The sequence below is a fragment of the Haliotis asinina genome, chromosome 3 (assembly GCF_037392515.1).
Source record: "Haliotis asinina isolate JCU_RB_2024 chromosome 3, JCU_Hal_asi_v2, whole genome shotgun sequence".
In the NCBI taxonomy this organism is placed as follows: domain Eukaryota; kingdom Metazoa; phylum Mollusca; class Gastropoda; order Lepetellida; family Haliotidae; genus Haliotis; species Haliotis asinina.
Window position 1 is genome coordinate 8,465,216 of NC_090282.1, and position 22,020 is coordinate 8,487,235.

At 41.7% G+C, this 22,020-nt stretch overlaps 41 non-coding genes across 41 annotated transcripts; all 41 read right to left on the reverse strand.

Annotated features, from left to right (window-relative positions):
* Positions 1–346: 346 nt before the first annotated feature.
* Trnae-uuc (transfer RNA glutamic acid (anticodon UUC)) lies at positions 347–418 on the reverse strand. The gene has a single exon. It is a non-coding gene; the product is annotated as a tRNA-Glu (tRNA).
* Positions 419–661: 243 nt separating this feature from the next.
* Trnan-guu (transfer RNA asparagine (anticodon GUU)) lies at positions 662–735 on the reverse strand. The gene has a single exon. It is a non-coding gene; the product is annotated as a tRNA-Asn (tRNA).
* A 417-nt stretch (positions 736–1,152) lies between these two features.
* Trnae-uuc (transfer RNA glutamic acid (anticodon UUC)) lies at positions 1,153–1,224 on the reverse strand. Its single transcript has one exon. It is a non-coding gene; the product is annotated as a tRNA-Glu (tRNA).
* A 243-nt stretch (positions 1,225–1,467) lies between these two features.
* On the reverse strand, positions 1,468–1,541 carry Trnan-guu (transfer RNA asparagine (anticodon GUU)). The gene has a single exon. It is a non-coding gene; the product is annotated as a tRNA-Asn (tRNA).
* Positions 1,542–1,958: 417 nt separating this feature from the next.
* Trnae-uuc (transfer RNA glutamic acid (anticodon UUC)) lies at positions 1,959–2,030 on the reverse strand. The gene has a single exon. It is a non-coding gene; the product is annotated as a tRNA-Glu (tRNA).
* A 243-nt stretch (positions 2,031–2,273) lies between these two features.
* Trnan-guu (transfer RNA asparagine (anticodon GUU)) lies at positions 2,274–2,347 on the reverse strand. The gene has a single exon. It is a non-coding gene; the product is annotated as a tRNA-Asn (tRNA).
* A 417-nt stretch (positions 2,348–2,764) lies between these two features.
* Positions 2,765–2,836, reverse strand: Trnae-uuc (transfer RNA glutamic acid (anticodon UUC)). Its single transcript has one exon. It is a non-coding gene; the product is annotated as a tRNA-Glu (tRNA).
* Positions 2,837–3,570: 734 nt separating this feature from the next.
* Positions 3,571–3,642, reverse strand: Trnae-uuc (transfer RNA glutamic acid (anticodon UUC)). The gene has a single exon. It is a non-coding gene; the product is annotated as a tRNA-Glu (tRNA).
* A 243-nt stretch (positions 3,643–3,885) lies between these two features.
* Positions 3,886–3,959, reverse strand: Trnan-guu (transfer RNA asparagine (anticodon GUU)). The gene has a single exon. It is a non-coding gene; the product is annotated as a tRNA-Asn (tRNA).
* Positions 3,960–4,376: 417 nt separating this feature from the next.
* Positions 4,377–4,448, reverse strand: Trnae-uuc (transfer RNA glutamic acid (anticodon UUC)). Its single transcript has one exon. It is a non-coding gene; the product is annotated as a tRNA-Glu (tRNA).
* Positions 4,449–5,182: 734 nt separating this feature from the next.
* Trnae-uuc (transfer RNA glutamic acid (anticodon UUC)) lies at positions 5,183–5,254 on the reverse strand. Its single transcript has one exon. It is a non-coding gene; the product is annotated as a tRNA-Glu (tRNA).
* Positions 5,255–5,497: 243 nt separating this feature from the next.
* Trnan-guu (transfer RNA asparagine (anticodon GUU)) lies at positions 5,498–5,571 on the reverse strand. Its single transcript has one exon. It is a non-coding gene; the product is annotated as a tRNA-Asn (tRNA).
* Positions 5,572–5,988: 417 nt separating this feature from the next.
* On the reverse strand, positions 5,989–6,060 carry Trnae-uuc (transfer RNA glutamic acid (anticodon UUC)). The gene has a single exon. It is a non-coding gene; the product is annotated as a tRNA-Glu (tRNA).
* Positions 6,061–6,303: 243 nt separating this feature from the next.
* Trnan-guu (transfer RNA asparagine (anticodon GUU)) lies at positions 6,304–6,377 on the reverse strand. The gene has a single exon. It is a non-coding gene; the product is annotated as a tRNA-Asn (tRNA).
* Positions 6,378–6,794: 417 nt separating this feature from the next.
* Positions 6,795–6,866, reverse strand: Trnae-uuc (transfer RNA glutamic acid (anticodon UUC)). Its single transcript has one exon. It is a non-coding gene; the product is annotated as a tRNA-Glu (tRNA).
* Positions 6,867–7,109: 243 nt separating this feature from the next.
* On the reverse strand, positions 7,110–7,183 carry Trnan-guu (transfer RNA asparagine (anticodon GUU)). Its single transcript has one exon. It is a non-coding gene; the product is annotated as a tRNA-Asn (tRNA).
* Positions 7,184–7,911: 728 nt separating this feature from the next.
* Trnan-guu (transfer RNA asparagine (anticodon GUU)) lies at positions 7,912–7,985 on the reverse strand. Its single transcript has one exon. It is a non-coding gene; the product is annotated as a tRNA-Asn (tRNA).
* A 1,219-nt stretch (positions 7,986–9,204) lies between these two features.
* Positions 9,205–9,276, reverse strand: Trnae-uuc (transfer RNA glutamic acid (anticodon UUC)). Its single transcript has one exon. It is a non-coding gene; the product is annotated as a tRNA-Glu (tRNA).
* Positions 9,277–9,519: 243 nt separating this feature from the next.
* Trnan-guu (transfer RNA asparagine (anticodon GUU)) lies at positions 9,520–9,593 on the reverse strand. Its single transcript has one exon. It is a non-coding gene; the product is annotated as a tRNA-Asn (tRNA).
* Positions 9,594–10,321: 728 nt separating this feature from the next.
* On the reverse strand, positions 10,322–10,395 carry Trnan-guu (transfer RNA asparagine (anticodon GUU)). The gene has a single exon. It is a non-coding gene; the product is annotated as a tRNA-Asn (tRNA).
* A 728-nt stretch (positions 10,396–11,123) lies between these two features.
* Positions 11,124–11,197, reverse strand: Trnan-guu (transfer RNA asparagine (anticodon GUU)). Its single transcript has one exon. It is a non-coding gene; the product is annotated as a tRNA-Asn (tRNA).
* A 417-nt stretch (positions 11,198–11,614) lies between these two features.
* On the reverse strand, positions 11,615–11,686 carry Trnae-uuc (transfer RNA glutamic acid (anticodon UUC)). Its single transcript has one exon. It is a non-coding gene; the product is annotated as a tRNA-Glu (tRNA).
* A 734-nt stretch (positions 11,687–12,420) lies between these two features.
* Trnae-uuc (transfer RNA glutamic acid (anticodon UUC)) lies at positions 12,421–12,492 on the reverse strand. Its single transcript has one exon. It is a non-coding gene; the product is annotated as a tRNA-Glu (tRNA).
* Positions 12,493–13,226: 734 nt separating this feature from the next.
* Trnae-uuc (transfer RNA glutamic acid (anticodon UUC)) lies at positions 13,227–13,298 on the reverse strand. The gene has a single exon. It is a non-coding gene; the product is annotated as a tRNA-Glu (tRNA).
* A 243-nt stretch (positions 13,299–13,541) lies between these two features.
* Trnan-guu (transfer RNA asparagine (anticodon GUU)) lies at positions 13,542–13,615 on the reverse strand. The gene has a single exon. It is a non-coding gene; the product is annotated as a tRNA-Asn (tRNA).
* Positions 13,616–14,032: 417 nt separating this feature from the next.
* Trnae-uuc (transfer RNA glutamic acid (anticodon UUC)) lies at positions 14,033–14,104 on the reverse strand. The gene has a single exon. It is a non-coding gene; the product is annotated as a tRNA-Glu (tRNA).
* Positions 14,105–14,347: 243 nt separating this feature from the next.
* On the reverse strand, positions 14,348–14,421 carry Trnah-gug (transfer RNA histidin (anticodon GUG)). Its single transcript has one exon. It is a non-coding gene; the product is annotated as a tRNA-His (tRNA).
* Positions 14,422–15,142: 721 nt separating this feature from the next.
* Positions 15,143–15,216, reverse strand: Trnan-guu (transfer RNA asparagine (anticodon GUU)). The gene has a single exon. It is a non-coding gene; the product is annotated as a tRNA-Asn (tRNA).
* Positions 15,217–15,633: 417 nt separating this feature from the next.
* Trnae-uuc (transfer RNA glutamic acid (anticodon UUC)) lies at positions 15,634–15,705 on the reverse strand. The gene has a single exon. It is a non-coding gene; the product is annotated as a tRNA-Glu (tRNA).
* A 243-nt stretch (positions 15,706–15,948) lies between these two features.
* On the reverse strand, positions 15,949–16,022 carry Trnan-guu (transfer RNA asparagine (anticodon GUU)). Its single transcript has one exon. It is a non-coding gene; the product is annotated as a tRNA-Asn (tRNA).
* A 417-nt stretch (positions 16,023–16,439) lies between these two features.
* Trnae-uuc (transfer RNA glutamic acid (anticodon UUC)) lies at positions 16,440–16,511 on the reverse strand. Its single transcript has one exon. It is a non-coding gene; the product is annotated as a tRNA-Glu (tRNA).
* Positions 16,512–16,754: 243 nt separating this feature from the next.
* On the reverse strand, positions 16,755–16,828 carry Trnan-guu (transfer RNA asparagine (anticodon GUU)). The gene has a single exon. It is a non-coding gene; the product is annotated as a tRNA-Asn (tRNA).
* Positions 16,829–17,245: 417 nt separating this feature from the next.
* On the reverse strand, positions 17,246–17,317 carry Trnae-uuc (transfer RNA glutamic acid (anticodon UUC)). Its single transcript has one exon. It is a non-coding gene; the product is annotated as a tRNA-Glu (tRNA).
* A 243-nt stretch (positions 17,318–17,560) lies between these two features.
* On the reverse strand, positions 17,561–17,634 carry Trnan-guu (transfer RNA asparagine (anticodon GUU)). Its single transcript has one exon. It is a non-coding gene; the product is annotated as a tRNA-Asn (tRNA).
* Positions 17,635–18,051: 417 nt separating this feature from the next.
* Positions 18,052–18,123, reverse strand: Trnae-uuc (transfer RNA glutamic acid (anticodon UUC)). The gene has a single exon. It is a non-coding gene; the product is annotated as a tRNA-Glu (tRNA).
* Positions 18,124–18,366: 243 nt separating this feature from the next.
* On the reverse strand, positions 18,367–18,440 carry Trnah-gug (transfer RNA histidin (anticodon GUG)). The gene has a single exon. It is a non-coding gene; the product is annotated as a tRNA-His (tRNA).
* A 721-nt stretch (positions 18,441–19,161) lies between these two features.
* On the reverse strand, positions 19,162–19,235 carry Trnan-guu (transfer RNA asparagine (anticodon GUU)). Its single transcript has one exon. It is a non-coding gene; the product is annotated as a tRNA-Asn (tRNA).
* Positions 19,236–19,967: 732 nt separating this feature from the next.
* Positions 19,968–20,041, reverse strand: Trnan-guu (transfer RNA asparagine (anticodon GUU)). The gene has a single exon. It is a non-coding gene; the product is annotated as a tRNA-Asn (tRNA).
* A 417-nt stretch (positions 20,042–20,458) lies between these two features.
* Trnae-uuc (transfer RNA glutamic acid (anticodon UUC)) lies at positions 20,459–20,530 on the reverse strand. The gene has a single exon. It is a non-coding gene; the product is annotated as a tRNA-Glu (tRNA).
* Positions 20,531–20,773: 243 nt separating this feature from the next.
* Trnan-guu (transfer RNA asparagine (anticodon GUU)) lies at positions 20,774–20,847 on the reverse strand. Its single transcript has one exon. It is a non-coding gene; the product is annotated as a tRNA-Asn (tRNA).
* Positions 20,848–21,579: 732 nt separating this feature from the next.
* Positions 21,580–21,653, reverse strand: Trnan-guu (transfer RNA asparagine (anticodon GUU)). Its single transcript has one exon. It is a non-coding gene; the product is annotated as a tRNA-Asn (tRNA).
* Positions 21,654–22,020: the final 367 nt, after the last annotated feature.

The following is a 22,020-nucleotide window of genomic DNA, read 5'->3' on the forward strand; positions in this document are numbered from 1 at the left end:
AACGTCTGGTGGTGTGTTTCAACAACTGTTGTGTAAGGGGTGGGATAGTCTTGCGCAATGACACATTGGCTTACCTGATGTATTTATTGGAAGATGTGGACACTGGGATGTACATGAAGATAAATCTAGGACTTTAGATGCATGTATTTTACTTCTGACTGTACGCATGACATATGTATACTTCTTGATGTGAACTCACTTTCTTGTGAGATGAATTAATTGTTCCAAAGCCAGGAATTTATTCCTATGACGTAAACTGCATGCCTTTTACTTTTGACTTTGCACGTGACTAATATATACTTCTTGAAATTGAACTCAATTTCTTGTCAGATGGTAAAAGAATTTGTTCCAATGCCGGGAATCGAACCCGGGCCGCCTGGGTGAAAGCCAGGAATCCTAACCACTAGACCACATTGGAAGCTGATATTTTACAGGCAATGTTGAAGGACTGAATGCTGGCTGTATTCCTGCCGTCTTTGTGCATTGAGTTCTTGTGCATGAGAATGACGACCTGACATTAATGAATACATGTATATCAAGTGTGTTAGAGACTTGTTTAAACTGATATATCGTATTGTAGCATGTATTTGCGTCAACTACAAACATCTGTAAAATCCAAAAGAGCGAAATATCAAGTACTGATGTTTACAAAAAGCAAGTGCGTCCCTGGGTGGGCTTGAACCACCAACCTTTCGGTTAACAGCCGAACGCGCTAACCGATTGCGCCACAGAGACGGAACTGACGAGATGGGGCTCACTTTAAGATGTGACTGATGTGGTGGAAGTTATGTGCCCTTGCCGAGGGAAACGTCTGGTGGTGTGTTTCAACAACTGTTGTGTAAGGGGTGGGATAGTCTTGCGCAATGACACATTGGCTTACCTGATGTATTTATTGGAAGATGTGGACACTGGGATGTACATGAAGATAAATCTAGGACTTTAGATGCATGTATTTTACTTCTGACTGTACGTATGACATATGTATACTTCATGATGTGAACTCACTTTCTTGTGAGATGAATTAATTGTTCCAAAGCCAGGAATTTATTCCTATGACGTAAACTGCATGCCTTTTACTTTTGACTTTGCACGTGACTAATATATACTTCTTGAAATTGAACTCAATTTCTTGTCAGATGGTAAAAGAATTTGTTCCAATGCCGGGAATCGAACCCGGGCCGCCTGGGTGAAAGCCAGGAATCCTAACCACTAGACCACATTGGAAGCTGATATTTTACAGGCAATGCTGAAGGACTGAATGCTGGCTGTATTCCTGCCGTCTTTGTGCATTGAGTTCTTGTGCATGAGAATGACGACCTGACATTAATGAATACATGTATATCAAGTGTGTTAGAGACTTGTTTAAACTGATATATCGTATTGTAGCATGTATTTGCGTCAACTACAAACATCTGTAAAATCCAAAAGAGCGAAATATCAAGTACTGATGTTTACAAAAAGCAAGTGCGTCCCTGGGTGGGCTTGAACCACCAACCTTTCGGTTAACAGCCGAACGCGCTAACCGATTGCGCCACAGAGACGGAACTGACGAGATGGGGCTCACTTTAAGATGTGACTGATGTGGTGGAAGTTATGTGCCCTTGCCGAGGGAAACGTCTGGTGGTGTGTTTCAACAACTGTTGTGTAAGGGGTGGGATAGTCTTGCGCAATGACACATTGGCTTACCTGATGTATTTATTGGAAGATGTGGACACTGGGATGTACATGAAGATAAATCTAGGACTTTAGATGCATGTATTTTACTTCTGACTGTACGCATGACATATGTATACTTCTTGATGTGAACTCACTTTCTTGTGAGATGAATTAATTGTTCCAAAGCCAGGAATTTATTCCTATGACGTAAACTGCATGCCTTTTACTTTTGACTTTGCACGTGACTAATATATACTTCTTGAAATTGAACTCAATTTCTTGTCAGATGGTAAAAGAATTTGTTCCAATGCCGGGAATCGAACCCGGGCCGCCTGGGTGAAAGCCAGGAATCCTAACCACTAGACCACATTGGAAGCTGATATTTTACAGGCAATGTTGAAGGACTGAATGCTGGCTGTATTCCTGCCGTCTTTGTGCACAGAGTTCTTGTGCATGAGAATGACGATCTGACATTAATGAATACATGTATATCAAGTGTGTTAGAGACTTGTTTAAACTGATATATCGTATTGTAGCATGTATTTGCGTCAACTACAAACATCTGTAAAATCCAAAAGAGCGAAATATCAAGTACTGATGTTTACAAAAAGCAAGTGCGTCCCTGGGTGGGCTTGAACCACCAACCTTTCGGTTAACAGCCGAACGCGCTAACCGATTGCGCCACAGAGACGGAACTGACGAGATGGGGCTCACTTTAAGATGTGACTGATGTGGTGGAAGTTATGTGCCCTTGCCGAGGGAAACGTCTGGTGGTGTGTTTCAACAACTGTTGTGTAAGGGGTGGGATAGTCTTGCGCAATGACACATTGGCTTACCTGATGTATTTATTGGAAGATGTGGACACTGGGATGTACATGAAGATAAATCTAGGACTTTAGATGCATGTATTTTACTTCTGACTGTACGCATGACATATGTATACTTCTTGATGTGAACTCACTTTCTTGTGAGATGAATTAATTGTTCCAAAGCCAGGAATTTATTCCTATGACGTAAACTGCATGCCTTTTACTTTTGACTTTGCACGTGACTAATATATACTTCTTGAAATTGAACTCAATTTCTTGTCAGATGGTAAAAGAATTTGTTCCAATGCCGGGAATCGAACCCGGGCCGCCTGGGTGAAAGCCAGGAATCCTAACCACTAGACCACATTGGAAGCTGATATTTTACAGGCAATGTTGAAGGACTGAATGCTGGCTGTATTCCTGCCGTCTTTGTGCACAGAGTTCTTGTGCATGAGAATGACGACCTGACATCAATGAATACATGTATATCAAGTGTGTTAGAGACTTGTTTAAACTGATATATCGTATTGTAGCATGTATTTGCGTCAACTACAAACATCTGTAAAATCCAAAAGAGCGAAATATCAAGTACTGATGTTTACAAAAAGCAAGTGCGTCCTTGGGTGGGCTTGAACCACCAACCTTTCGGTTAACAGCCGAACGCGCTAACCGATTGCGCCACAGAGACGGAACTGACGAGATGGGGCTCACTTTAAGATGTGACTGATGTGGTGGAAGTTATGTGCCCTTGCCGAGGGAAACGTCTGGTGGTGTGTTTCAACAACTGTTGTGTAAGGGGTGGGATAGTCTTGCGCAATGACACATTGGCTTACCTGATGTATTTATTGGAAGATGTGGACACTGGGATGTACATGAAGATAAATCTAGGACTTTAGATGCATGTATTTTACTTCTGACTGTACGCATGACATATGTATACTTCTTGATGTGAACTCACTTTCTTGTGAGATGAATTAATTGTTCCAAAGCCAGGAATTTATTCCTATGACGTAAACTGCATGCCTTTTACTTTTGACTTTGCACGTGACTAATATATACTTCTTGAAATTGAACTCAATTTCTTGTCAGATGGTAAAAGAATTTGTTCCAATGCCGGGAATCGAACCCGGGCCGCCTGGGTGAAAGCCAGGAATCCTAACCACTAGACCACATTGGAAGCTGATATTTTACAGGCAATGTTGAAGGACTGAATGCTGGCTGTATTCCTGCCGTCTTTGTGCATTGAGTTCTTGTGCATGAGAATGACGACCTGACATTAATGAATACATGTATATCAAGTGTGTTAGAGACTTGTTTAAACTGATATATCGTATTGTAGCATGTATTTGCGTCAACTACAAACATCTGTAAAATCCAAAAGAGCGAAATATCAAGTACTGATGTTTACAAAAAGCAAGTGCGTCCCTGGGTGGGCTTGAACCACCAACCTTTCGGTTAACAGCCGAACGCGCTAACCGATTGCGCCACAGAGACGGAACTGACGAGATGGGGCTCACTTTAAGATGTGACTGATGTGGTGGAAGTTATGTGCCCTTGCCGAGGGAAACGTCTGGTGGTGTGTTTCAACAACTGTTGTGTAAGGGGTGGGATAGTCTTGCGCAATGACACATTGGCTTACCTGATGTATTTATTGGAAGATGTGGACACTGGGATGTACATGAAGATAAATCTAGGACTTTAGATGCATGTATTTTACTTCTGACTGTACGCATGACATATGTATACTTCTTGATGTGAACTCACTTTCTTGTGAGATGAATTAATTGTTCCAAAGCCAGGAATTTATTCCTATGACGTAAACTGCATGCCTTTTACTTTTGACTTTGCACGTGACTAATATATACTTCTTGAAATTGAACTCAATTTCTTGTCAGATGGTAAAAGAATTTGTTCCAATGCCGGGAATCGAACCCGGGCCGCCTGGGTGAAAGCCAGGAATCCTAACCACTAGACCACATTGGAAGCTGATATTTTACAGGCAATGTTGAAGGACTGAATGCTGGCTGTATTCCTGCCGTCTTTGTGCATTGAGTTCTTGTGCATGAGAATGACGACCTGACATTAATGAATACATGTATATCAAGTGTGTTAGAGACTTGTTTAAACTGATATATCGTATTGTAGCATGTATTTGCGTCAACTACAAACATCTGTAAAATCCAAAAGAGCGAAATATCAAGTACTGATGTTTACAAAAAGCAAGTGCGTCCCTGGGTGGGCTTGAACCACCAACCTTTCGGTTAACAGCCGAACGCGCTAACCGATTGAGCCACAGAGACGGAACTGACGAGATGGGGCTCACTTTAAGATGTGACTGATGTGGTGGAAGTTATGTGCCCTTGCCGAGGGAAACGTCTGGTGGTGTGTTTCAACAACTGTTGTGTAAGGGGTGGGATAGTCTTGCGCAATGACACATTGGCTTACCTGATGTATTTATTGGAAGATGTGGACACTGGGATGTACATGAAGATAAATCTAGGACTTTAGATGCATGTATTTTACTTCTGACTGTACGTATGACATATGTATACTTCATGATGTGAACTCACTTTCTTGTGAGATGAATTAATTGTTCCAAAGCCAGGAATTTATTCCTATGACGTAAACTGCATGCCTTTTACTTTTGACTTTGCACGTGACTAATATATACTTCTTGAAATTGAACTCAATTTCTTGTCAGATGGTAAAAGAATTTGTTCCAATGCCGGGAATCGAACCCGGGCCGCCTGGGTGAAAGCCAGGAATCCTAACCACTAGACCACATTGGAAGCTGATATTTTACAGGCAATGTTGAAGGACTGAATGCTGGCTGTATTCCTGCCGTCTTTGTGCATTGAGTTCTTGTGCATGAGAATGACGACCTGACATTAATGAATACATGTATATCAAGTGTGTTAGAGACTTGTTTAAACTGATATATCGTATTGTAGCATGTATTTGCGTCAACTACAAACATCTGTAAAATCCAAAAGAGCGAAATATCAAGTACTGATGTTTACAAAAAGCAAGTGCGTCCCTGGGTGGGCTTGAACCACCAACCTTTCGGTTAACAGCCGAACGCGCTAACCGATTGCGCCACAGAGACGGAACTGACGAGATGGGGCTCACTTTAAGATGTGACTGATGTGGTGGAAGTTATGTGCCCTTGCCGAGGGAAACGTCTGGTGATGTGTTTCAACAACTGTTGTGTAAGGGGTGGGATAGTCTTGCGCAATGACACATTGGCTTACCTGATGTATTTATTGGAAGATGTGGACACTGGGATGTACATGAAGATAAATCTAGGACTTTAGATGCATGTATTTTACTTCTGACTGTACGCATGACATATGTATACTTCTTGATGTGAACTCACTTTCTTGTGAGATGAATTAATTGTTCCAAAGCCAGGAATTTATTCCTATGACGTAATATGCATGCCTTTTACTTTTGACTTTGCACGTGACTAATATATACTTCTTGAAATTGAACTCAATTTCTTGTCAGATGGTAAAAGAATTTGTTCCAATGCCGGGAATCGAACCCGGGCCGCCTGGGTGAAAGCCAGGAATCCTAACCACTAGACCACATTGGAAGCTGATAATTTACAGGCAATGTTGAAGGACTGAATGCTGGCTGTATTCCTGCCGTCTTTGTGCACAGAGTTCTTGTGCATGAGAATGACGACCTGACATCAATGAATACATGTATATCAAGTGTGTTAGAGACTTGTTTAAACTGATATATCGTATTGTAGCATGTATTTGCGTCAACTACAAACATCTGTAAAATCCAAAAGAGCGAAATATCAAGTACTGATGTTTACAAAAAGCAAGTGCGTCCCTGGGTGGGCTTGAACCACCAACCTTTCGGTTAACAGCCGAACGCGCTAACCGATTGCGCCACAGAGACGGAACTGACGAGATGGGGCTCACTTTAAGATGTGACTGATGTGGTGGAAGTTATGTGCCCTTGCCGAGGGAAACGTCTGGTGGTGTGTTTCAACAACTGTTGTGTAAGGGGTGGGATAGTCTTGCGCAATGACACATTGGCTTACCTGATGTATTTATTGGAAGATGTGGACACTGGGATGTACATGAAGATAAATCTAGGACTTTAGATGCATGTATTTTACTTCTGACTGTACGCATGACATATGTATACTTCTTGATGTGAACTCACTTTCTTGTGAGATGAATTAATTGTTCCCAAGCCAGGAATTTATTCCTATGACGTAATATGCATGCCTTTTACTTTTGACTTTGCACGTGACTAATATATACTTCTTGAAATTGAACTCAATTTCTTGTCAGATGGTAAAAGAATTTGTTCCAATGCCGGGAATCGAACCCGGGCCGCCTGGGTGAAAGCCAGGAATCCTAACCACTAGACCACATTGGAAGCTGATATTTTACAGGCAATGTTGAAGGACTGAATGCTGGCTGTATTCCTGCCGTTTTTGTGCATTGAGTTCTTGTGCATGAGAATGACGACCTGACATCAATGAATACATGTATATCAAGTGTGTTAGAGACTTGTTTAAACTGATATATCGTATTGTAGCATGTATTTGCGTCAACTACAAACATCTGTAAAATCCAAAAGAGCGAAATACCAAGTACTGATGTTTACAAAAAGCAAGTGCGTCCCTGGGTGGGCTTGAACCACCAACCTTTCGGTTAACAGCCGAACGCGCTAACCGATTGCGCCACAGAGACGGAACTGACGAGATGGGGCTCACTTTAAGATGTGACTGATGTGGTGGAAGTTATGTGCCCTTGCCGAGGGAAACGTCTGGTGGTGTGTTTCAACAACTGTTGTGTAAGGGGTGGGATAGTCTTGCGCAATGACACATTGGCTTACCTGATGTATTTATTGGAAGATGTGGACACTGGGATGTACATGAAGATAAATCTAGGACTTTAGATGCATGTATTTTACTTCTGACTGTACGCATGACATATGTATACTTCTTGATGTGAACTCACTTTCTTGTGAGATGAATTAATTGTTCCCAAGCCAGGAATTTATTCCTATGACGTAAAATGCATGCCTTTTACTTTTGACTTTGCACGTGACTAATATATACTTCTTGAAATTGAACTCAATTTCTTGTCAGATGGTAAAAGAATTTGTTCCAATGCCGGGAATCGAACCCGGGCCGCCTGGGTGAAAGGAATCCTAACCACTAGACCACATTGGAAGCTGATATTTTACAGGCAATGTTGAAGGACTGAATGCTGGCTGTATTCCTGCCGTCTTTGTGCACAGAGTTCTTGTGCATGAGAATGACGACCTGACATCAATGAATACATGTATATCAAGTGTGTTAGAGACTTGTTTAAACTGATATATCGTATTGTAGCATGTATTTGCGTCAACTACAAACATCTGTAAAATCCAAAAGAGCGAAATACGAAGTACTGATGTTTACAAAAAGCAAGTGCGTCCCTGGGTGGGCTTGAACCACCAACCTTTCGGTTAACAGCCGAACGCGCTAACCGATTGCGCCACAGAGACGGAACTGACGAGATGGGGCTCACTTTAAGATGTGACTGATGTGGTGGAAGTTATGTGCCCTTGCCGAGGGAAACGTCTGGTGGTGTGTTTCAACAACTGTTGTGTAAGGGGTGGGATAGTCTTGCGCAATGACACATTGGCTTACCTGATGTATTTATTGGAAGATGTGGACACTGGGATGTACATGAAGATAAATCTAGGACTTTAGATGCATGTATTTTACTTCTGACTGTACGCATGACATATGTATACTTCTTGATGTGAACTCACTTTCTTGTGAGATGAATTAATTGTTCCCAAGCCAGGAATTTATTCCTATGACGTAAAATGCATGCCTTTTACTTTTGACTTTGCACGTGACTAATATATACTTCTTGAAATTGAACTCAATTTCTTGTCAGATGGTAAAAGAATTTGTTCCAATGCCGGGAATCGAACCCGGGCCGCCTGGGTGAAAGGAATCCTAACCACTAGACCACATTGGAAGCTGATATTTTACAGGCAATGTTGAAGGACTGAATGCTGGCTGTATTCCTGCCGTCTTTGTGCACAGAGTTCTTGTGCATGAGAATGACGACCTGACATCAATGAATACATGTATATCAAGTGTGTTAGAGACTTGTTTAAACTGATATATCGTATTGTAGCATGTATTTGCGTCAACTACAAACATCTGTAAAATCCAAAAGAGCGAAATACCAAGTACTGATGTTTACAAAAAGCAAGTGCGTCCCTGGGTGGGCTTGAACCACCAACCTTTCGGTTAACAGCCGAACGCGCTAACCGATTGCACCACAGAGACGGAACTGACGAGATGGGGCTCACTTTAAGATGTGACTGATGTGGTGGAAGTTATGTGCCCTTGCCGAGGGAAACGTCTGGTGGTGTGTTTCAACAACTGTTGTGTAAGGGGTGGGATAGTCTTGCGCAATGACACATTGGCTTACCTGATGTATTTATTGGAAGATGTGGACACTGGGATGTACATGAAGATAAATCTAGGACTTTAGATGCATGTATTTTACTTCTGACTGTACGCATGACATATGTATACTTCTTGATGTGAACTCACTTTCTTGTGAGATGAATTAATTGTTCCCAAGCCAGGAATTTATTCCTATGACGTAAAATGCATGCCTTTTACTTTTGACTTTGCACGTGACTAATATATACTTCTTGAAATTGAACTCAATTTCTTGTCAGATGGTAAAAGAATTTGTTCCAATGCCGGGAATCGAACCCGGGCCGCCTGGGTGAAAGCCAGGAATCCTAACCACTAGACCACATTGGAAGCTGATATTTTACAGGCAATGTTGAAGGACTGAATGCTGGCTGTATTCCTGCCGTCTTTGTGCACAGAGTTCTTGTGCATGAGAATGACGACCTGACATCAATGAATACATGTATATCAAGTGTGTTAGAGACTTGTTTAAACTGATATATCGTATTGTAGCATGTATTTGCGTCAACTACAAACATCTGTAAAATCCAAAAGAGCGAAATACCAAGTACTGATGTTTACAAAAAGCAAGTGCGTCCCTGGGTGGGCTTGAACCACCAGCCTTTCGGTTAACAGCCGAACGCGCTAACCGATTGCGCCACAGAGACGGAACTGACGAGATGGGGCTCACTTTAAGATGTGACTGATGTGGTGGAAGTTATGTGCCCTTGCCGAGGGAAACGTCTGGTGGTGTGTTTCAACAACTGTTGTGTAAGGGGTGGGATAGTCTTGCGCAATGACACATTGGCTTACCTGATGTATTTATTGGAAGATGTGGACACTGGGATGTACATGAAGATAAATCTAGGACTTTAGATGCATGTATTTTACTTCTGACTGTACGCATGACATATGTATACTTCTTGATGTGAACTCACTTTCTTGTGAGATGAATTAATTGTTCCCAAGCCAGGAATTTATTCCTATGACGTAATATGCATGCCTTTTACTTTTGACTTTGCACGTGACTAATATATACTTCTTGAAATTGAACTCAATTTCTTGTCAGATGGTAAAAGAATTTGTTCCAATGCCGGGAATCGAACCCGGGCCGCCTGGGTGAAAGGAATCCTAACCACTAGACCACATTGGAAGCTGATATTTTACAGGCAATGTTGAAGGACTGAATGCTGGCTGTATTCCTGCCGTCTTTGTGCACAGAGTTCTTGTGCATGAGAATGACGACCTGACATCAATGAATACATGTATATCAAGTGTGTTAGAGACTTGTTTAAACTGATATATCGTATTGTAGCATGTATTTGCGTCAACTACAAACATCTGTAAAATCCAAAAGAGCGAAATACCAAGTACTGATGTTTACAAAAAGCAAGTGCGTCCCTGGGTGGGCTTGAACCACCAGCCTTTCGGTTAACAGCCGAACGCGCTAACCGATTGCGCCACAGAGACGGAACTGACGAGATGGGGCTCACTTTAAGATGTGACTGATGTGGTGGAAGTTATGTGCCCTTGCCGAGGGAAACGTCTGGTGGTGTGTTTCAACAACTGTTGTGTAAGGGGTGGGATAGTCTTGTGCAATGACACATTGGCTTACCTGATGTATTTATTGGAAGATGTGGACACTGGGATGTACATGAAGATAAATCTAGGACTTTAGATGCATGTATTTTACTTCTGACTGTACGCATGACATATGTATACTTCTTGATGTGAACTCACTTTCTTGTGAGATGAATTAATTGTTCCCAAGCCAGGAATTTATTCCTATGACGTAATATGCATGCCTTTTACTTTTGACTTTGCACGTGACTAATATATACTTCTTGAAATTGAACTCAATTTCTTGTCAGATGGTAAAAGAATTTGTTCCAATGCCGGGAATCGAACCCGGGCCGCCTGGGTGAAAGGAATCCTAACCACTAGACCACATTGGAAGCTGATATTTTACAGGCAATGTTGAAGGACTGAATGCTGGCTGTATTCCTGCCGTCTTTGTGCACAGAGTTCTTGTGCATGAGAATGACGACCTGACATCAATGAATACATGTATATCAAGTGTGTTAGAGACTTGTTTAAACTGATATATCGTATTGTAGCATGTATTTGCGTCAACTACAAACATCTGTAAAATCCAAAAGAGCGAAATATCAAGTACTGATGTTTACAAAAAGCAAGTGCGTCCCTGGGTGGGCTTGAACCACCAACCTTTCGGTTAACAGCCGAACGCGCTAACCGATTGCGCCACAGAGACGGAACTGACGAGATGGGGCTCACTTTAAGATGTGACTGATGTGGTGGAAGTTATGTGCCCTTGCCGAGGGAAACGTCTGGTGGTGTGTTTCAACAACTGTTGTGTAAGGGGTGGGATAGTCTTGCGCAATGACACATTGGCTTACCTGATGTATTTATTGGAAGATGTGGACACTGGGATGTACATGAAGATAAATCTAGGACTTTAGATGCATGCATTTTACTTCTGACTGTACGCATGACAAATGTATACTTCTTGATGTGAACTCACTTTCTTGTGAGATGAATTAATTGTTCCCAAGCCAGGAATTTATTCCTATGACGTAATATGCATGCCTTTTACTTTTGACTTTGCACGTGACTAATATATACTTCTTGAAATTGAACTCAATTTCTTGTCAGATGGTAAAAGAATTTGTTCCAATGCCGGGAATCGAACCCGGGCCGCCTGGGTGAAAGCCAGGAATCCTAACCACTAGACCACATTGGAAGCTGATATTTTACAGGCAATGTTGAAGGACTGAATGCTGGCTGTATTCCTGCCGTCTTTGTGCACAGAGTTCTTGTGCATGAGAATGACGACCTGACATCAATGAATACATGTATATCAAGTGTGTTAGAGACTTGTTTAAACTGATATATCGTATTGTAGCATGTATTTGCGTCAACTACAAACATCTGTAAAATCCAAAAGAGCGAAATACCAAGTACTGATGTTTACAAAAAGCAAGTGCTTTCTTGGGTGGGCTTGAACCACCAACCTTTCGGTTAACAGCCGAACGCGCTAACCGATTGCGCCACAGAGACGGAACTGACGAGATGGGGCTCACTTTAAGATGTGACTGATGTGGTTTAAGTTATGTGCCCTTGCCGAGGGAAACGTCTGGTGGTGTGTTTCAACAACTGTTGTGTAAGGGGTGGGATAGTCTTGCGCAATGACACATTGGCTTACCTGATGTATTTATTGGAAGATGTGGACACTGGGATGTACATGAAGATAAATCTAGGACTTTAGATGCATGTATTTTACTTCTGACTGTACGCATGACATATGTATACTTCTTGATGTGAACTCACTTTCTTGTGAGATGAATTAATTGTTCCAAAGCCAGGAATTTGTTCCTATGACGTAAACTGCATGCCTTTTACTTTTGACTTTGCACGTGACTAATATATACTTCTTGAAATTGAACTCAATTTCTTGTCAGATGGTAAAAGAATTTGTTCCAATGCCGGGAATCGAACCCGGGCCGCCTGGGTGAAAGCCAGGAATCCTAACCACTAGACCACATTGGAAGCTGATATTTTACAGGCAATGTTGAAGGACTGAATGCTGGCTGTTTTCATGCCGTCTTTGTGCATTGAGTTCTTGTGCATGAGAATGACGACCTGACATCAATGAATACATGTATATCAAGTGTGTTAGAGACTTGTTTAAACTGATATATCGTATTGTAGCATGTATTTGCGTCAACTACAAACATCTGTAAAATCCAAAAGAGCGAAATACCAAGTACTGATGTTTACAAAAAGCAAGTGCTTTCTTGGGTGGGCTTGAACCACCAACCTTTCGGTTAACAGCCGAACGCGCTAACCGATTGCGCCACAGAGACGGAACTGACGAGATGGGGCTCACTTTAAGATGTGACTGATGTGGTGGAAGTTATGTGCCCTTGCCGAGGGAAACGTCTGGTGGTGTGTTTCAACAACTGTTGTGTAAGGGGTGGGATAGTCTTGCGCAATGACACATTGGCTTACCTGATGTATTTATTGGAAGATGTGGACACTGGGATGTACATGAAGATAAATCTAGGACTTTAGATGCATGTATTTTACTTCTGACTGTACGCATGACATATGTATACTTCTTGATGTGAACTCACTTTCTTGTGAGATGAATTAATTGTTCCAAAGCCAGGAATTTGTTCCTATGACGTAAACTGCATGCCTTTTACTTTTGACTTTGCACGTGACTAATATATACTTCTTGAAATTGAACTCAATTTCTTGTCAGATGGTAAAAGAATTTGTTCCAATGCCGGGAATCGAACCCGGGCCGCCTGGGTGAAAGCCAGGAATCCTAACCACTAGACCACATTGGAAGCTGATATTTTACAGGCAATGTTGAAGGACTGAATGCTGGCTGTTTTCATGCCGTCTTTGTGCATTGAGTTCTTGTGCATGAGAATGACGACCTGACATTAATGAATACATGTATATCAAGTGTGTTAGAGACTTGTTTAAACTGATATATCGTATTGTAGCATGTATTTGCATCAACTACAAACATCTGTAAAATCCAAAAGAGCGAAATATCAAGTACTGATGTTTACAAAAAGCAAGTGCGTCCCTGGGTGGGCTTGAACCACCAACCTTTCGGTTAACAGCCGAACGCGCTAACCGATTGCGCCACAGAGACGGAACTGACGAGATGGGGCTCACTTTAAGATGTGACTGATGTGGTGGAAGTTATGTGCCCTTGCCGAGGGAAACGTCTGGTGGTGTGTTTCAACAACTGTTGTGTAAGGGGTGGGATAGTCTTGCGCAATGACACATTGGCTTACCTGATGTATTTATTGGAAGATGTGGACACTGGGATGTACATGAAGATAAATCTAGGACTTTAGATGCATGTATTTTACTTCTGACTGTACGCATGACATATGTATACTTCTTGATGTGAACTCACTTTCTTGTGAGATGAATTAATTGTTCCAAAGCCAGGAATTTATTCCAATGACGTAAACTGCATGCCTTTTACTTTTGACTTTGCACGTGACTAATATATACTTCTTGAAATTGAACTCAATTTCTTGTCAGATGGTAAAAGAATTTGTTCCAATGCCGGGAATCGAACCCGGGCCGCCTGGGTGAAAGCCAGGAATCCTAACCACTAGACCACATTGGAAGCTGATATTTTACAGGCAATGTTGAAGGACTGAATGCTGGCTGTATTCCTGCCGTCTTTGTGCACAGAGTTCTTGTGCATGAGAATGACGACCTGACATTAATGAATACATGTATATCAAGTGTGTTAGAGACTTGTTTAAACTGATATATCGTATTGTAGCATGTATTTGCGTCAACTACAAACATCTGTAAAATCCAAAAGAGCGAAATATCAAGTACTGATGTTTACAAAAAGCAAGTGCGTCCCTGGGTGGGCTTGAACTACCAACCTTTCGGTTCACAGCCGAACGCGCTAACCGATTGCGCCACAGAGTCGGAACTGACGAGATGGGGCTCACTTTAAGATGTGACTGATGTGGTGGAAGCTATGTGCCCTTGCTCTCCTGGTGTGTTTCAACAACTGTTGTGTAAGGGGTGGGATAGTCTTGCACAATGACACATTGACTTACCTGATGTATTTATTGGAAGATGTGGACACTGGGATGTACATGAAGATAAATCTAGGACTTTAGATGCATGTATTTTACTTCTGACTGTACGCATGACATATGTATACTTCTTGATGTGAACTCACTTTCTTGTGAGATGAATTAATTGTTCCAAAGCCAGGAATTTGTTCCTATGACGTAATATGCATGCCTTTTACTTTTGACTTTGCACGTGACTAATATATACTTCTTGAAATTGAACTCAATTTCTTGTCAGATGGTAAAAGAATTTGTTCCAATGCCGAGAATCGAACCCGGGCCGCCTGGGTGAAAGCCAGGAATCCTAACCACTAGACCACATTTAAAGCTGATATTTTACAGGCAATGTTGAAGGACTGAATGCAGGCTGTATTCCTGCCGTCTTTGTGCACAGAGTTCTTGTGCATGAGAATGACGACCTGACATTAATGAATACATGTATATCAAGTGTGTTAGAGACTTGTTTAAACTGATATATCGTATTGTAGCATGTATTTGCGTCAACTACAAACATCTGTAAAATCCAAAAGAGCGAAATATCAAGTACTGATGTTTACAAAAAGCAAGTGCGTCCCTGGGTGGGCTTGAACCACCAACCTTTCGGTTAACAGCCGAACGCGCTAACCGATTGCGCCACAGAGACGGAACTGACGAGATGGGGCTCACTTTAAGATGTGACTGATGTGGTGGAAGTTATGTGCCCTTGCCGAGGGAAACGTCTGGTGGTGTGTTTCAACAACTGTTGTGTAAGGGGTGGGATAGTCTTGCACAATGACACATTGGCTTACCTGATGTATTTATTGGAAGATGTGGACACTGGGATGTACATGAAGATAAATCTAGGACTTTAGATGCATGTATTTTACTTCTGACTGTACGCATGACATATGTATACTTCTTGATGTGAACTCACTTTCTTGTGAGATGAATTAATTGTTCCAAAGCCAGGAATTTGTTCCTATGACGTAAACTGCATGCCTTTTACTTTTGACTTTGCACGTGACTAATATATACTTCTTGAAATTGAACTCAATTTCTTGTCAGATGGTAAAAGAATTTGTTCCAATGCCGGGAATCGAACCCGGGCCGCCTGGGTGAAAGCCAGGAATCCTAACCACTAGACCACATTGGAAGCTGATATTTTACAGGCAATGTTGAAGGACTGAATGCTGGCTGTTTTCATGCCGTCTTTGTGCATTGAGTTCTTGTGCATGAGAATGACGACCTGACATTAATGAATACATGTATATCAAGTGTGTTAGAGACTTGTTTAAACTGATATATCGTATTGTAGCATGTATTTGCGTCAACTACAAACATCTGTAAAATCCAAAAGAGCGAAATATCAAGTACTGATGTTTACAAAAAGCAAGTGCGTCCCTGGGTGGGCTTGAACCACCAACCTTTCGGTTAACAGCCGAACGCGCTAACCGATTGCGCCACAGAGACGGAACTGACGAGATGGGGCTCACTTTAAGATGTGACTGATGTGGTGGAAGTTATGTGCCCTTGCCGAGGGAAACGTCTGGTGGTGTGTTTCAACAACTGTTGTGTAAGGGGTGGGATAGTCTTGCGCAATGACACATTGGCTTACCTGATGTATTTATTGGAAGATGTGGACACTGGGATGTACATGAAGATAAATCTAGGACTTTAGATGCATGTATTTTACTTCTGACTGTACGCATGACATATGTATACTTCTTGATGTGAACTCACTTTCTTGTGAGATGAATTAATTGTTCCAAAGCCAGGAATTTGTTCCTATGACGTAAACTGCATGCCTTTTACTTTTGACTTTGCACGTGACTAATATATACTTCTTGAAATTGAACTCAATTTCTTGTCAGATGGTAAAAGAATTTGTTCCAATGCCGGGAATCGAACCCGGGCCGCCTGGGTGAAAGCCAGGAATCCTAACCACTAGACCACATTGGAAGCTGATATTTTACAGGCAATGTTGAAGGACTGAATGCTGGCTGTTTTCATGCCGTCTTTGTGCATTGAGTTCTTGTGCATGAGAATGACGACCTGACATTAATGAATACATGTATATCAAGTGTGTTAGAGACTTGTTTAAACTGATATATCGTATTGTAGCATGTATTTGCGTCAACTACAAACATCTGTAAAATCCAAAAGAGCGAAATATCAAGTACTGATGTTTACAAAAAGCAAGTGCGTCCCTGGGTGGGCTTGAACCACCAACCTTTCGGTTAACAGCCGAACGCGCTAACCGATTGCGCCACAGAGACGGAACTGACGAGATGGGGCTCACTTTAAGATGTGACTGATGTGGTGGAAGTTATGTGCCCTTGCCGAGGGAAACGTCTGGTGGTGTGTTTCAACAACTGTTGTGTAAGGGGTGGGATAGTCTTGCGCAATGACACATTGGCTTACCTGATGTATTTATTGGAAGATGTGGACACTGGGATGTACATGAAGATAAATCTAGGACTTTAGATGCATGTATTTTACTTCTGACTGTACGCATGACATATGTATACTTCTTGATGTGAACTCACTTTCTTGTGAGATGAATTAATTGTTCCAAAGCCAGGAATTTGTTCCTATGACGTAAACTGCATGCCTTTTACTTTTGACTTTGCACGTGACTAATATATACTTCTTGAAATTGAACTCAATTTCTTGTCAGATGGTAAAAGAATTTGTTCCAATGCCGGGAATCGAACCCGGGCCGCCTGGGTGAAAGCCAGGAATCCTAACCACTAGACCACATTGGAAGCTGATATTTTACAGGCAATGTTGAAGGACTGAATGCTGGCTGTTTTCATGCCGTCTTTGTGCATTGAGTTCTTGTGCATGAGAATGACGACCTGACATTAATGAATACATGTATATCAAGTGTGTTAGAGACTTGTTTAAACTGATATATCGTATTGTAGCATGTATTTGCGTCAACTACAAACATCTGTAAAATCCAAAAGAGCGAAATATCAAGTACTGATGTTTACAAAAAGCAAGTGCGTCCCTGGGTGGGCTTGAACCACCAACCTTTCGGTTAACAGCCGAACGCGCTAACCGATTGCGCCACAGAGACGGAACTGACGAGATGGGGCTCACTTTAAGATGTGACTGATGTGGTGGAAGTTATGTGCCCTTGCCGAGGGAAACGTCTGGTGGTGTGTTTCAACAACTGTTGTGTAAGGGGTGGGATAGTCTTGCGCAATGACACATTGGCTTACCTGATGTATTTATTGGAAGATGTGGACACTGGGATGTACATGAAGATAAATCTAGGACTTTAGATGCATGTATTTTACTTCTGACTGTACGCATGACATATGTATACTTCTTGATGTGAACTCACTTTCTTGTGAGATGAATTAATTGTTCCAAAGCCAGGAATTTGTTCCTATGACGTAAACTGCATGCCTTTTACTTTTGACTTTGCACGTGACTAATATATACTTCTTGAAATTGAACTCAATTTCTTGTCAGATGGTAAAAGAATTTGTTCCAATGCCGGGAATCGAACCCGGGCCGCCTGGGTGAAAGCCAGGAATCCTAACCACTAGACCACATTGGAAGCTGATATTTTACAGGCAATGTTGAAGGACTGAATGCTGGCTGTATTCCTGCCGTCTTTGTGCACAGAGTTCTTGTGCATGAGAATGACGACCTGACATTAATGAATACATGTATATCAAGTGTGTTAGAGACTTGTTTAAACTGATATATCGTATTGTAGCATGTATTTGCGTCAACTACAAACATCTGTAAAATCCAAAAGAGCGAAATATCAAGTACTGATGTTTACAAAAAGCAAGTGCGTCCCTGGGTGGGCTTGAACTACCAACCTTTCGGTTCACAGCCGAACGCGCTAACCGATTGCGCCACAGAGTCGGAACTGACGAGATGGGGCTCACTTTAAGATGTGACTGATGTGGTGGAAGCTATGTGCCCTTGCTCTCCTGGTGTGTTTCAACAACTGTTGTGTAAGGGGTGGGATAGTCTTGCACAATGACACATTGGCTTACCTGATGTATTTATTGGAAGATGTGGACACTGGGATGTACATGAAGATAAATCTAGGACTTTAGATGCATGTATTTTACTTCTGACTGTACGCATGACATATGTATACTTCTTGATGTGAACTCACTTTCTTGTGAGATGAATTAATTGTTCCAAAGCCAGGAATTTGTTCCTATGACGTAATATGCATGCCTTTTACTTTTGACTTTGCACGTGACTAATATATACTTCTTGAAATTGAACTCAATTTCTTGTCAGATGGTAAAAGAATTTGTTCCAATGCCGAGAATCGAACCCGGGCCGCCTGGGTGAAAGCCAGGAATCCTAACCACTAGACCACATTTAAAGCTGATATTTTACAGGCAATGTTGAAGGACTGAATGCTGGCTGTATTCCTGCCGTCTTTGTGCACAGAGTTCTTGTGCATGAGAATGACGACCTGACATTAATGAATACATGTATATCAAGTGTGTTAGAGACTTGTTTAAACTGATATATCGTATTGTAGCATGTATTTGCGTCAACTACAAACATCTGTAAAATCCAAAAGAGCGAAATATCAAGTACTGATGTTTACAAAAAGCAAGTGCGTCCCTGGGTGGGCTTGAACCACCAACCTTTCGGTTAACAGCCGAACGCGCTAACCGATTGCGCCACAGAGACGGAACTGACGAGATGGGGCTCACTTTAAGATGTGACTGATGTTGTGGAAGTTATGTGCCCTTGCCGAGGGAAACGTCTGGTGGTGTGTTTCAACAACTGTTGTGTAAGGGGTGGGATAGTCTTGCACAATGACACATTGGCTTACCTGATGTATTTATTGGAAGATGTGGACACTGGGATGTACATGAAGATAAATCTAGGACTTTAGATGCATGTATTTTACTTCTGACTGTACGCATGACATATGTATACTTCTTGATGTGAACTCACTTTCTTGTGAGATGAATTAATTGTTCCAAAGCCAGGAATTTGTTCCTATGACGTAATATGCATGCCTTTTACTTTTGACTTTGCACGTGACTAATATATACTTCTTGAAATTGAACTCAATTTCTTGTCAGATGGTAAAAGAATTTGTTCCAATGCCGAGAATCGAACCCGGGCCACCTGGGTGAAAGCCAGGAATCCTAACCACTAGACCACATTTAAAGCTGATATTTTACAGGCAATGTTGAAGGACTGAATGCTGGCTGTATTCCTGCCGTCTTTGTGCACAGAGTTCTTGTGCATGAGAATGACGACCTGACATTAATGAATACATGTATATCAAGTGTGTTAGAGACTTGTTTAAACTGATATATCGTATTGTAGCATGTATTTGCGTCAACTACAAACATCTGTAAAATCCAAAAGAGCGAAATATCAAGTACTGATGTTTACAAAAAGCAAGTGCGTCCCTGGGTGGGCTTGAACCACCAACCTTTCGGTTAACAGCCGAACGCGCTAACCGATTGCGCCACAGAGACGGAACTGACGAGATGGGGCTCACTTTAAGATGTGACTGATGTGGTGGAAGTTATGTGCCCTTGCCGAGGGAAACGTCTGGTGGTGTGTTTCAACAACTGTTGTGTAAGGGGTGGGATAGTCTTGCGCAATGACACATTGGCTTACCTGATGTATTTATTGGAAGATGTGGACACTGGGATGTACATGAAGATAAATCTAGGACTTTAGATGCATGTATTTTACTTCTGACTGTACGCATGACATATGTATACTTCTTGATGTGAACTCACTTTCTTGTGAGATGGATTAATTGTTCCAAAGCCAGGAATTTATTCCTATGACGTAAACTGCATGCCTTTTACTTTTGACTTTGCACGTGACTAATATATACTTCTTGAAATTGAACTCAATTTCTTGTCAGATGGTAAAAGAATTTGTTCCAATGCCGGGAATCGAACCCGGGCCGCCTGGGTGAAAGCCAGGAATCCTAACCACTAGACCACATTGGAAGCTGATATTTTACAGGCAATGTTGAAGGACTGAATGCTGGCTGTGTTCCTGCCGTCTTTGTGCATTGAGTTCTTGTGCATGAGAATGACGACCTGACATTAATGAATACATGTATATCAAGTGTGTTAGAGACTTGTTTAAACTGATATATCGTATTGTAGCATGTATTTGCGTCAACTACAAACATCTGTAAAATCCAAAAGAGCGAAATATCAAGTACTGATGTTTACAAAAAGCAAGTGCGTCCCTGGGTGGGCTTGAACCACCAACCTTTCGGTTAACAGCCGAACGCGCTAACCGATTGCGCCACAGAGACGGAACTGACGAGATGGGGCTCACTTTAAGATGTGACTGATGTGGTGGAAGTTATGTGCCCTTGCCGAGGGAAACGTCTGGTGGTGTGTTTCAACAACTGTTGTGTAAGGGGTGGGATAGTCTTGCGCAATGACACATTGGCTTACCTGATGTATTTATTGGAAGATGTGGACACTGGGATGTACATGAAGATAAATCTAGGACTTTAGATGCATGTATTTTACTTCTGACTGTACGCATGACATATGTATACTTCTTGATGTGAACTCACTTTCTTGTGAGATGAATTAATTGTTCCAAAGCCAGGAATTTGTTCCTATGACGTAATATGCATGCCTTTTACTTTTGACTTTGCACGTGACTAATATATACTTCTTGAAATTGAACTCAATTTCTTGTCAGATGGTAAAAGAATTTGTTCCAATGCCGAGAATCGAACCCGGGCCACCTGGGTGAAAGCCAGGAATCCTAACCACTAGACCACATTTAAAGCTGATATTTTACAGGCAATGTTGAAGGACTGAATGCTGGCTGTATTCCTGCCGTCTTTGTGCACAGAGTTCTTGTGCATGAGAATGACGACCTGACATTAATGAATACATGTATATCAAGTGTGTTAGAGACTTGTTTAAACTGATATATCGTATTGTAGCATGTATTTGCGTCAACTACAAACATCTGTAAAATCCAAAAGAGCGAAATATCAAGTACTGATGTTTACAAAAAGCAAGTGCGTCCCTGGGTGGGCTTGAACCACCAACCTTTCGGTTAACAGCCGAACGCGCTAACCGATTGCGCCACAGAGACGGAACTGACGAGATGGGGCTCACTTTAAGATGTGACTGATGTGGTGGAAGTTATGTGCCCTTGCCGAGGGAAACGTCTGGTGGTGTGTTTCAACAACTGTTGTGTAAGGGGTGGGATAGTCTTGCGCAATGACACATTGGCTTACCTGATGTATTTATTGGAAGATGTGGACACTGGGATGTACATGAAGATAAATCTAGGACTTTAGATGCATGTATTTTACTTCTGACTGTACGCATGACATATGTATACTTCTTGATGTGAACTCACTTTCTTGTGAGATGGATTAATTGTTCCAAAGCCAGGAATTTATTCCTATGACGTAAACTGCATGCCTTTTACTTTTGACTTTGCACGTGACTAATAT